At 35.1% G+C, this 13426-nt stretch overlaps 1 protein-coding gene across 5 annotated transcripts in view; it reads left to right on the top strand.

Annotated features, from left to right (window-relative positions):
* SEMA3A (semaphorin 3A) overlaps positions 1 to 13426 on the top strand; it is a 553763-nt gene that overhangs the window by 39431 nt on the left and 500906 nt on the right. The window contains exon 1 of one of the 5 annotated variants that reach the window (XM_055114601.2): positions 1159 to 1881. The exons of 3 other annotated variants lie outside the window; for them this stretch is intronic. The gene's annotated coding sequence lies outside the window, so the exon portion shown is untranslated. Of the gene's footprint in view, positions 1 to 1158; positions 1882 to 3214; positions 8390 to 13426 lie in introns of those variants that run through there. One more of the 5 variants, XM_063606268.1, reaches the window with a different exon arrangement.

The following is a 13426-nucleotide window of genomic DNA, read 5'->3' as shown; positions in this document are numbered from 1 at the left end:
TTTGATCCAAGGTCTAGGGATGAAAGCAGAAACAAGTGCCACAGGTAGTCTGGAGTTCTGTAAGTAAACCCATATTCCCGTACTCATCATCTGTAAGTTAACAAATTATTTGCTCAGCACTAGTTACTAATGCTATACTGGAAAAAAAAGTGAAGCAAATAGGGGCACCTCTGACTTTCCAACTAAACCACCAGGTTGCATGTTATGTGAATTTTCTTTTTAAAAGTCTGCCTTTGAAATTCATTTTGTGATCATATTTTTATATAATAGATTTAGGTGAGCGTGTAAAACGTACCCCAATAAAGTCTGCTCTAACGTCTGTATGGCTGCTTTTCTCACTTGAGATTTTCTCAAATGCTAAAAATTTAAGGAAATTCTATCTGTTTCCTATGAATTTTTTAACCTTAAAACAGCAACCAAACAAACCACCACCACTCCAAAAGCAATGACAAGGAACAGCACAAGCACTCATCACATTCACAGACACCCTGACACAGAATGAACAAACAAACATATAAGCAGACAGAAAAAACAAACCAACTACAAAAACAGACTCTCTCTCTCTAACAACCCATTATTGCTAGGAAATTTCAGGTTGAATATGTATAGTTAAAAAAAAAAAAAAAAAACACACATTCACCAGGGAGTATGAGATGGGCTGTACCACTCCCCTCTTTCCCAGCCCCTGCACTCCTGGGACCCGGCACTCTTGGGGGTGGGGGGAGAAGGGGGAGCAAGAACTCTGGCGCCTCCAGCCCATCTGAGGCCTTAGGTAAGAAGAATGATGTCACAGATGTTTCACTTTTTTTTCTTCATCCTATTTCCTTCTCTTTTCTTAGGCCTTTAAATAGTTTTCTCTCTTTATAGTTTCTCTTCACTTTTTTTTTAAAAACCTCTAACATTTCTCCAAAGCGTTCTGATCCCCTAAAATAGAGAGACAATTCTTCTGACTAAATATAAACATTTATTCCTACTGGTCCTTTGTATTTTCTCTCCATTTTTACTGTGTATGGGGCTTATTTTTTCTCAGGTAGAAGCAAGGGTGTTAGGATCATCATCAGCAGTTCTGATCTCTAGGGGTGTATTGAAGAATACCGGCTATTAATTAACAGCTTATGATGTGCCTCACACTCTGCAGAGGAAGCACTCTATATAACTGTCAGCTAGTAATAACTCAGCTCCCTTCTTTGGGCTCTGGACCCATCAGCTCTTACACTCCTGATGGGGAAAAAGAGTCATCTTCCTCATTACACCTACCTAGAGGATACAGTGTCAAGTGTAAAAGCTGCTACAAAGAGGAGTAGTCATTAAGTATTTCAAAATGATTTCAAATGTTACTCTGGGAGAGAGAAAAAAAAGGAGCAGTCCTCAACATACTGTCAAAGGAGGGAACTACACAATCTGCGTAGGGGAACAGAATTTCTCATACAGTAATTTTCCTATCTGGGAAACAACCTGTCTTAGGAACAAGCCTCAGATTCGCTTTTTTCAAAGTCTGTCTTCACTACACAAGAAGGCTTGTCCTAGGTGAAGTTTCTATGTAATGCTGTTTTTGAAATACAATTTGCATCTTTTTATTCGTTTTCTCAAAATAATAGACTGTTTTCTCTAGCAAAGTTCAGGTTTAGCTCTTTTCTCTAATCATATAATTTTGTAATATTATGTTATAGTCAGATAAAACAGAAAGAAACTTATTTCCAAGGCTGAGAGATAAGAAAATTGAAAGAGTTAGGATTCTCCCACTTCTTAGTAGATGAGACCGAAAGCCATTGTTGCAGTGATGGAAAACACACAGCCATGGAGGGTTTGGAACTGATTCAGATCTTCAACAAGATCCTGACTTATGTGCGGCTCAGGGATCTGGTCTTTTGCTCAATAAAGGTATGGAAAATAGAACTATAACTCATTCCTGACTCAGCACAGTGTTGTTAATATTTGTCTTTTTAATGTTCTTAATTTAAAATTTTACTCTTAGAACCAATGTTTAGTATTATTTCTATAATTTTGAGGCTCCTAGTCATTATTTAAAGTGTTTTTGTTAGTTTCTGTGCAGTCTGATTTATCAGATATTTATATTTAACTATTCCATAGAAATTAAAATATTTAGGCCAGGAGCAGTGGCTCATGCCTGTAAACCCAGCACTTTGGGAGGCCGAGGAGGGTGGCTAACTAGAGGTCAGGAGTTGGAGTCCAGCCTGGTTAGTATGTTGAAACCCTGTCTCTACTAAAAATACAAAAATTAGCCAGGCGTGGTGGTGCACACCTGTAATCCCAGCTACTCAGGAGGCAAGAGAATCTCTTAAACCAGGGAGGCAGAGGTTGCAATGAGCCGAGAATGTGCCACTGCACTCCAGCCTGGGCAACAGAGTGAGATTCAATCGCAAATAATAATAATAATAATATAATAATAATAATACAAAAATATAAAGTATATAAGATTTATCTATAGATGACATTTTAATATTTCCCAATTCTTTGTTCCTGAGAATAATTTTATTCATTTTAAAGTTATAGAGAATAAAAAAGTGACTAAACACAAAAATTTGTAATAAAGCCTTCAGAGGAAATAACAAAGAAGGAAACTAATACTTAAGAAGTATGTAGGTTTCACACACACACACACACACACACACACACACACCATTTCTTTTTTCCCATTAAGCCCAAACAATACTTCTCTGAAGCAATTTTATATATGGTATTCCAAAGAGATTAAGTAAATTATTGAGTTTCTTATCTAGATTTAGTGGCAGAGCTGTAATTTAGACCTAGACCTAATTCCAAAATCAAGTTTTGGAACACCGAATATACAGTACCGTTTTTAATGCCACTAATGCTGTCACATGACGATCTCTCTAAACTAATAGCAGTATTAAAAGCTGTTGTTAATTATATCATCTGCCACTTTGGGAGGTAATACTACTTCTTAAATGTCAATGTTTCCTTTTGTTTGAATTTTATTTTTCCTTAACATAAGCTATTGATATGATTATATGGATCGATTTGGTTTAGTGGGATTATGTTCTTCTGAAATAATATGGTAAATTATGTAATGCTAACAGTTTAAGAGCAGGATATTGTTTTCTGATTGAGTTCCTCTAATATGATCCGTGCGACGTATAAGTTTACTTTTAACAGAAGATTTTATTTAGCTCTAAAATATTTAAAGGTGTTTTGAAATTTGACAAACATTGAACATTGTATCTGATAGAAATGTGGTGATATGTTTTAGCTGAAAAACAGAAAACAAGACACACAAAATACAGATTGAAAAATGGAACAAACATTGGGAGCTTCATGATACAAATACAATACACGTAATACAATACGAAGCACGAAGCACTAATGCGTTTTAGCCTATTTGTCTAATAATGAAGATGTTAGTTAAGCTCTCCTTGCAATTTAAGATCTACATCTTTACCTCAGCTCCTCCTTGTCCCAACCCACATCCCATGAAAGACCAAAGTCTTCCTCAAAATTTCTGCATATTTCTGAAGCATGTGTTCGAGTGGGGGAGTGGGAAAATATAACTCATGTTTGTCATTGTATCTCTTGACTCTAAGCTAACTTTTCCTCAGTTCATGAACAATATTATCATTTTTCTCTTTTACTTATGTGGACATGTAATCACATACACTCACACATGCCTGCCTTTCTATTATAGCCATATATATTAATATTTTATTATAGACTGGACACTCATTTTAGGTTAAGTAATCCTCAGAGATATGTACTATTTATTCATTGAGTTAGTCTCTTAAAACTGTATTAAATTTGGTTAGCGATCAGTGTCAGGTCAATGCAATTAATAATAATCATGGGCATTAACCTAAGATACCAAAAGAAAAAAAAAAACCTGAAAGTCAGATGATTTGAAGATCCACTAATCTTAATGTGCTTTTTACAATTAGAAGCAGCAAATTTGTATTGGAATAAGGGATCTAAAAAAAGATTTCCCCAGCCAGCCTTATGTATAAAAGTATGTTTCCCTAGAAACCAAGAAAAATATGCATAGAAATATGGATGGTTTAGACTGTTTCTTTTTGGTTGGGGGAATTGGGGATTTTGTTGCACTCTAGCAATTCCAGGTCTAGATTTCATAACGCTTTCATTCTCTCTTTCTCTCATGAGGATATAAAGCCATTGGGATAGGTTGCTAACACAATTTCTGTTTTTATCCCTCAAAAACCTGGTATTGTTGTCTCACAAATCTAAGGTTTGCTTTTTTAACATCACTGTAAATTTCAAGGTCTTTTGATTCTTCCCGCATAGACGTGTTTATTTATGCCATAGAAAGACAAGATGTATTACATTAAGCAACATTTCCAACATTTCATTAAAAATCTTGCACTGGAAAAAGATACTTAAATATCTCCTTTAGGGATGTCCTTACGTCCTTTTAAAGCTTTATGTGTCTGTTTAATAACTGAAATATAAATATGATGAATCAGAAAAATTGTCAGCCTTTTAAAATGATATTGAGTTAAGCAGTCACTCTGATTGCTAACAAGAAAAACTGTTGGGGGTGTGGGAACCAACAACATAGTTTATATCAGTTTACCTGCAAGGCCACTCATAAGCATTAATGCTTATGATCAAGGACAGAAAAGAAACATTACAGAAGATGGGGGGAAATGGCTTAGTCTGTGTTTAATAGGCTTCAAAAAGCAGTCTATTTGTGTATTGCTGGTTATGAACCTCAAAGTTTTTGCTGAAATACATAATTAAAATATCCTAATTCCCCATTTCAGTGTATTTGCTTTTTGGAAAACTGTTAAAATAGGCCCATCTCTCTTTTATTCCTGTCTACTCTCAGAGTTCCCATCTTTACTGGTTGCAAGCCAGTAGAGAATCATAATCTATTTTTCCCTCTGACCCAAATAACTTTACATGTGAAATCCAATTATTTAAAAAAAGATGTCAAGTACAGTCTATAAGGAGAAAGAATCAAAATCTTAGGCAGCCTAATGGGTGAATGGGGATGAGGTTGAGCTGGGCCAGCTTTTATTCTTTTAGAGTATTCTTCTAGAGCTAATGCTAAGGACTATTGCTAAAAGAGAAGTGTTTAAAAAAAAAAGATAATTGGAGAAGAGTTCTGGGATTTGTGTGTATAAACCTTGCTATATACCGTAAGTAAGTAAGTATTAGCCATGATCTGTATATGAGCCTTACTTTTTTAGCATCAACTGACAGTCACAGTTTTACATTCATTACGCTTTAAGTTAAACCACTAGGGCACGGCAAAGGTAAGACCCATGCACAAAGGCACAGTCTGTACTCTCCCATCTTCTCCCTTTCCAGAATTTGTTCTATCAATTTGTTTGTTTTAGCAGTGCTTTACAACTGTTACTGTCTTCTTCTGTTCACAGAATCATTTATGTCTCCAGAAATGCTTCATCATATAGCTTAGTTCAAATCTAGAATAAAATATATTTTTGATTAAGAAGATAAATTTGGCCAAATTAATAGAAAATAAAAATGAGGTTTGTTAAGAATATTGTTTTGAAGGAAAACACTTCTCCTTATTTAATTCTGACCTTGAAACTTCTGATAATGGAAACAAAAGAGGGTTTACAAATTCTTTAAAATTATAAGTATAGTAGAATCCCAAGCACTTAAGAAATCTCCTAACAAGTTTTCTCTCCTTTTCATTCTTTGTTAGATTATCTACCAATAAATTTAGTAATTGGTGAATACATATTCCCTGTACTAATGATAGAACTGATAAAAGCATTTCCAAATTAATTTTTATTTAGAATATTTAATGATTTTCTTTCATTTTATCGTTTTTATTTCATTAACAATTAAAAATCTAATAACACATAACCATTATTTCATGTTTTGTTAAGTGTTTACACTTTTCTAACATTTATATTCTTGATGAATAGAACCAACTATCAACATGATTTGGAACTAAAGTTCATTACTCTTATCATATGTAAGAACTCCTTACCTCTTGGAAATTACAATAGATTTATCACGAAGACATCTCATTTTACATTAGTAATTAAACCATTTTGTAAACTAAAGTAAATCGTATGTGAGAAATAATATAAATTGATCCATGTCACTCTTAATATTCATTAGAAGAATGATTTTACTTTCTTCAAAAGCATTTTTTACATATACTTCATTAAGCACATGTGGACAATGATTTAGGTTAACAAAAAAAATCTTAATGATCTTAAGTCACCATGGAAAAAGCACAGAAATATTCCTTATGTTTTGGAACACAAAAGAAGGAAGTAACTCAACCTGCACTTTATTATTTTGTATCAGATGCAAAGCTTTCTCTAAACTTTAAATCCAAGTGAAAGCAGCTGCTGGAAAAATATCATTACACTATACCTTAAGCTACAAAAACCAATTTAATGGTGACATTTTATTTTGTTCAGATGGTCTACTCTTTTCTTCTGTTTAAACCAGTAAAACTTATGGAAACTATATCTGGATGAAATCACTGGAAGGTGAAGGTCCATGACTAAAAACATTCTTTAAAGCTTATACAGGGTTACAGTTGAATGGGATAGCAGTACTAACAAGAGCGAAGGTCTCCCAAAGACAGGAAGTAATATTACATCATTTAGCTATTCATATGCATAAGCACACATTCTCTTTCCTAGAAAGGAATAGACAGTTTATTATTCAAAAATATCAAAACATAAAACATGGACAGTACTTTTAAAACACGTGGCATGCTTTTCAGTTCAGCCTATTCTTATTTTATAAATGAAATCATCAATTTTCTATCCTCAGCAGATCAAAAAATTTCTTTACATTTTCACCATTTTATTTACTTTTCCTGAAATAAAATAAAAAAAGAGAAAATCACCTATGCTTTTACTATATATAGTTAACTATATAACCACAAGCAATACTTGAAAACTAAAATTTAACACTAAGATTGACCTAGCTGTTATGAAATAAGAGTATTTTACTAAAGAGAATCATTTTTCTAAAAAAAATAAAGAAAATAAAAACTATTCTTGATATAAATCTAATACTTATAAATCTTTATTAGAAAAACCTGGAAATCAGATCGTTTAGCACCAATTTATACTGAACATGAAGGTAAGAAATCTCTTTGTCTCACACCTATTTTTAATTCATTCTTCTTGACTGATATTAACATGAGTTCCTTAGTTTACTCATTCAGAATTTATACATTAGCTCTAAAGAGGACTCGTGGTAAAAGTTACAGATATCAAAAACCATTGACTTTAATAGTTGATAACAACAAGGAGAAGGAGCATTCCAAGTTAACGTTGTTGGTGTGACTAGTGTGACAGAAATATTTTTTAAAAAGATCAAAACTTTATGGCATCTAAAAACCTCACAAAGTGCTTTTGTAATGACCTTAAATGCAGTAAACTAGGCACCTGCTATGGAGTGTAGTTATAACCATTACATAAATAAGACCGTCTTACCACTTAGGAATGAGTCCCAGGTGGTCCTGGCACAGCCTGGTCACATCTGCTAGGTCTTAGGAAGATGGGGAAAAGGGCTCTGCATACTGGCATTGTGCCACATGATTTTGCACAATGAAAACTTTGCACAAATAAGAAATTCAAAATATCCCAAAATGTGGGGGGAAGAGAGTGTTCCAATTTAAAAATACAGTAGTGGATGCTACCAACAAGTAACTTTTCCTCCCTGGTTTTAAATTTTCCAGACTCTTCAATGAGTTCGTTGGACTAGATTATTTCCAAGGATTTACTCTCTAGAATTTTTAGCAGCATTTAATCTCATTAGTGGGAGCCTACATACAGTCTATCACTTATTCATTCAACAAACATTTTGCTTGGTAGGGCTTGATAAATAAAAACAGTCTCTGCCTTGGGCCCAGAGTTAAAGCAGGCAAGACAGAAATGTAAACAGAGTATTAGAAAATATAAAAATACTATAATAATGTTATACACAGGCATGTTGAAGGAAATGCTTTAAGTCTTTTGGTGAGGTTAAGAAAGTTGTCTTGAACAAGAATTCATTAGGTATTTTCTATCAAAGGAAAAAAAAAGGAAGGCTGTTTCTGGTAGAGAAAATGGTCTGTGTGAAGGCAGGAGGTGAGGAAAGGTTGGTAAATGAAAAGAGTTCTCAGAAAGTTAATGATGTTGGGATGCATTGAAAACGGGAAAATAGCTTTAAAAGTAGACAGGCAAGATCATAAAGAAATTGGATAGGAAGTCGTAGTTCAGTGTTTAGGGTCGTGGACAAAAGTCCAGTGCCTGGAATTGAATTTTTTTTTTTTTTTTTTTTTTTTAGAAGGAGTCTCGCTCTGTCGCCCAGGCTGGAATGCAGTGCAGTGGCGCATCCTCAGCTGTCTGCAATCTCCATCTCCCAGGTTCAAGCAATTCTCCTGCCTCAGCCTCCCAAGTAGCTGAGACTACAGGTGTGCACCAACATACCCAGCTAATTTTTTGTATTTTTAGTAGAGATGGGGTTTTACTGTGTTAGCCAGGATGGTCTCGATCTCCTGACCTCGTGATCCACTCGCCTCAGCCTTCCAAAGTGCTGGGATTACAGGCATGAGGCACTGCGCCCGGCCCTGGAATTGATTTCTACTTTAATCATTTATGAAGTCTACAACTTAGGAAAATATATTTAATTCATCTTAACCTCAGTTTCCACAAGTGCATAAAGATGATTAGGTTTTCTTTCTCTTATGGGGTTGTGCTAAAGAGTAAATCAGATCATGCATACTGATATTGAAACTTCAACTAAATACCAAAATCCCGAAAAACTTAAATTTAAAACTGACATACTGAATCATCACATGCAGATGTATGAGGGAAATTTCTGAACACTAATAATCCAGTTTGAAACTATTTATGGGCTGAGAGAGAAGACTGAGGAGGAAAGTTTATGAAGAACTTTCTTTGAAAAGAGTAGTTGCCAACCTGTAGGCATCTATTCCTATTAAAGTGAGGGATAAAGTGGTGCTACCTCTATCACCTCCAGCTCACAAAGGGGAACTACAGGTAGGAGAGGATCCCAGCTAGGGACTCACTCACAAAGTCACCCCAGTAGAAACTATCGACTACTAGCTTCTTCCAAGTCCAGGGTACCATCTAATCTTCCAGCCTGAGGTTGGCCTGTGCAGGCATATGGGAGAAGATCTGATGGTAAGTCAGGTTCATCTTGGATGGAGATTTATATGCTAATACAAAATTGAGGCTGTGTTTTTGGCTTTTAGTGCTCATAGAACTATCTCTTATTTAAGAAAGAGCAGAGAATTCATAGGCCTGCTAGAATTTGCTTCCATGGATAAGGAAATATAATCTTCATTTAAAAACATTTTTCAAAATTAGTTGGAGGCTGGGTGCGGCGGCTCACACCTGTAATCCCAGCACTTTGGGAGGCTGAGGCGGGTGGATCACCTGAGGTCAGGAGTTCGAGACCAGCCTGGCCAACGTAGTGAAACCCTGTCTCTACTAAAAATACAAAAATTAGCTGGGTGTGGTGGCGGGCGCCTGTAATCCCAGCTACTCAGGAGGCTAAGGCAGGAGAATCGCTTGAACCAGGGAGGCGGAGGTTGCAGTGAGCTGAGATCCGCCGCTGCACTCCAGCCTGGGTGACAAGAGCAAAACTCCATCTCAAAGGCAAACAAACAAACAAACAAACAAAAAACCTAACAACAACAAAAAAGAAAAGTAGTTGGAGACAAAAACTAAGTTGCATTTTGATTATGTCACAGACTAACTTGTTGCAAATACTGGATTTGCATTAAAACAATCACATTAAAAAATGTGATTGGCATGGAGTGAGTGATGAATACCTGAGGTGTCAGCTATGTCAAGGTATGAAGTGTGTCCTGGATAAATTGTGAAGCCATTATAAGGAAATAAAAATGAGCAGCTTCATACAGAAGATAGTTTTGGGATAAAGTTGGGATAAAGGTATTGGGGAAGAGGAGGAAATTAGAGGCAAGAAGTTCTTCAGGAAGCTATTTAATACCCTCCAAAGAAATGTTGATGCTTATAATGAAGGCAATAAGTAGTCAAAATGAGTAGAGTAGATTTGGTAGATATTTAGGAGGTAGACTATAGGGCCCAAGGATGTACATTGAAATGAGGCAAATGAAAAATATAGAATTACTTTTCTGGATCTCCGGCTTATGTAATAAAAATTAAATAAAGAGAAATCAAGTATTTTATTTGTTGTATGTTGAGTTTGGGATATTTTTGAAATTTTCAGATAAACTTTTGCAGTTAGAAATAATCACATTTAGAAAGCAAGACTATATTAGAAATACAAAATGGAAATTTTCTTTATGTATGTGGTAATAGCATACAGAAGAACACATATGAATAAATATAAAAAATCAGAAAAGAAAGTCAATAATAGATCTACATAACATTGTATCTAAAAGTAACCTCAGAGATAATTTAGCAGTTGGTTTTCAATGTTCTTTAGCCTCATTCAAATGAGGTATTATATGTCTAACATATACAAGAGAAAAAAATGAGTTATTTGATTGGGGTATGGATGAGGATCGTTGCCAATATAGTCAATCCTTATCCAGTTTGAAGATCCTGCTATTCCCACAGAATATTTAGGACTCCCAGAATCAATTAGAAAACACTGGTTGTATATAATCTTCCTAATTAATATACATGAAACTGATACTAGAAAAATTTAGGTTATTTGCTTAATGTTGCATGAAATCCAGACACATTTATATATAATTATAGAATTCAATAATGGTAGAGTAAAATCTTCAGGACTTTTTATCCTTAAGTCTTTTTATCTTTTGGGGCCATACAGAAGATTTTATGTGACACTCTCTGGGTCTTTATGTTTGCTCCTCACATAGGTCCCTGTTTCCAGAGAAAACTTCTGTATAGTCACGTGGCCTTGAAGCAATTCTTCCTACTTTAAACATATCTTTCTTTATTACACTGATAGGAATACATGCTCCTGATTCAGAAAATTAAAAAGATACCGACTATATTATGAAAAGTTTATTTTCTCATACCTCTGTCTTCCAAAACCAACTAAATATGACTTTCATATATTTCTTAGTTATTCCTAACTTTCCCCGTCTTTGATATCTGTTCTCTCTAAGCTAATTTCTATGCATCAATTACAATGATCTTTTGAAAACAAAATACAGATCATATTACTATTTAGCTTAAAACTTTTTTATGGATTTCTGTGGCAATTGGAGGAAAATGTAAATTTGTACCATGAAATTTAAAGTTCCAAGTGATGTATTTCTTGCCTACCTCTGTCATTATTTAACTCAAGGAGTTCTTTCGTTCTTTCATTTACTTCTTCATTCTTAAACCTATTAAACATGCTATTTTAATTTAGGTCGTTGTATTGGTTCTGTTTTCTGCCTAGAACATTCTTTCTCCATATCTTCCCAGGCATGCTCTTCATTCTTCAGAGCTCAGCTTAAATGTCAGCTCCTCAAAGCAACCTTCTCTTATATCGTCACTTCATTATAACTTAATGCACAATTTTGGGATGAAATATTTGAGTTCCACTTTGTGTTCTGCAAGTCGCTTGTGATGCAAACTCAGGCACATAACATTTTTAACATTGCTTAGGCTGAAAAAATATGGCTAGCATTACTTTATTGTCAGGATTGTTGTAAAATTAAGAGTTCAATAAAGGAAAACTGTTATTTGTGTTAATTTCTGTTTTCTGTCTCTCCTGAGCTTAAAAGGAATTCTAGTTACATTTTTTTGAGTTTAAAGATGAGGAAAACTAGGAATATGAGTATTTGAATTGAAAATTATGTCAAAGTATGAGTAACATTTTTAGATCATCAGCCATGCCCAGGACCTACCATTAATTAATTAATCCATTCATTCTTTATTCATTACTGCTGAGTGTTCACTATATATCAGGTACTGACCTTGTCCCTGGAAGAATAACAGTGGCATACAAAATATATAGAGGAAAAAGTATATAATTATATTGTAATATATGTTAGGAATAAAGTTATATGTTTTATGGGAAAAGGAAGGAAGGGAAAGAGGGAGGAAAAGTGGGAGGGACGGAGGGAGGAACGGCAGGGTAGTTTTATATAGGTTCAATTTTAGTTGATTCTCAGAAGTTGAACAGATGTTTAACAGGGAGAAGAAAAGTCATTCCAAACAGAAATCCAAGGATGAAACCTCAGCAAATTCTAACACTGACAAGAATGCAATAAGAAGCTTCAGAAACGAGTTTTAAGGAATAAGGGTCAATGGAGCCTAAGCTTTCAAAGCTAAATAGTTACAAAAAAACGCCAGGCGCGGTGGCTCACGCCTGTAATCCCAGCACTTTGGGAGGCCAAGGCCGGCGGATCACGAGGTTAGGAGATCGGGACTATCCTGGCTAACACGGTGAAACCCGGTCTCTACTAAAAATACAAAAAATTAGCCGGGCGTGGTGGCAGGTGCCTGTAGTCCCAGCTACTCGGGAGGCTGAGGCAGGAGAATGGCCTGAACCCGGGAGGCGGAGGTTGCAGTGAGCCGAGATTGCGCCACTGCACTCCAGCCTGGGTGACAGAGCAAGACTCCCTCCTGAAAAAAAAAAAAAAAAAGAATAGTTACAAAATACTAAAGTAATTATAAGCAGGTGTCTGGTAAATCTTTGAACAATTATTGCCTTGGAATAATGCACGCAGAATGTAGATTCTGAGTGCTGAGGAAAGAGAGATATTAAAAAATGAAAAACAGTTGAACTGCTGATTCAGTACTTTGGTGGTTATTCAAAAGAAGTAAAACATTAAGTGAAAATGTGTAGAGACTACGGTAATGAGAAGAAATTTATTAAGATGGAAGAAATTTCTAACTATAAGAGGAAGGGCTAGTAAACAGAGGACATTTGAAAATATAAGTAATCAAGGCCTTGGCAGAAGGACTCAGACATGTTTCTCCCTGGAAAGAGATGAGGATTTCCATCATAGATATTTTGAGACCTTGTGAGATGAACAACTGCTATCTATCTATCTATCTGTCTGTCTGTCTGTCTGTCTGTCTATCTATCTATCTATAGCTATAGCTATGTATATATTCTTTCTCGACAATTTTTCACTAAACCCCTCTTATCTCCTTTACTGTGGGTCCAGTTTGGTTACATGCTAAAAAGGTGAACTTTTCTACTAGAGTAGGCATTCACACATGATGCCTACTTTCTTCTTTAGAACAGGCCTTTATTATTACAGATCCACTCAAAATAAAGCTCTAAGGAACATGACTAATTAAGAGTGCCAGACTGTGAAGAAGAATAAATGTGATTTAAGGGAAACCAGCCAGACCAAAGCACAGACCATAGCTATTCTAATTTCAAAAATAAGAGTCTGTAATGATCCTGTGGAGCTAGTGTCAGTATCAGTGATCATGGAAAATTAGTTCCTCACATTCTTTCAAGAACATGTTGGCTTCTTTACATAAAATTCCTTGGGAAGACTCCAGAAGTCACAGTTGTTATA

The sequence above is a fragment of the Pan paniscus genome, chromosome 6 (assembly GCF_029289425.2).
Source record: "Pan paniscus chromosome 6, NHGRI_mPanPan1-v2.0_pri, whole genome shotgun sequence".
Classification (NCBI taxonomy): domain Eukaryota; kingdom Metazoa; phylum Chordata; class Mammalia; order Primates; family Hominidae; genus Pan; species Pan paniscus.
The sequence above is the reverse complement of the archived record's forward strand: the minus strand, read 5'-3'. Positions and strand labels throughout refer to the sequence as shown.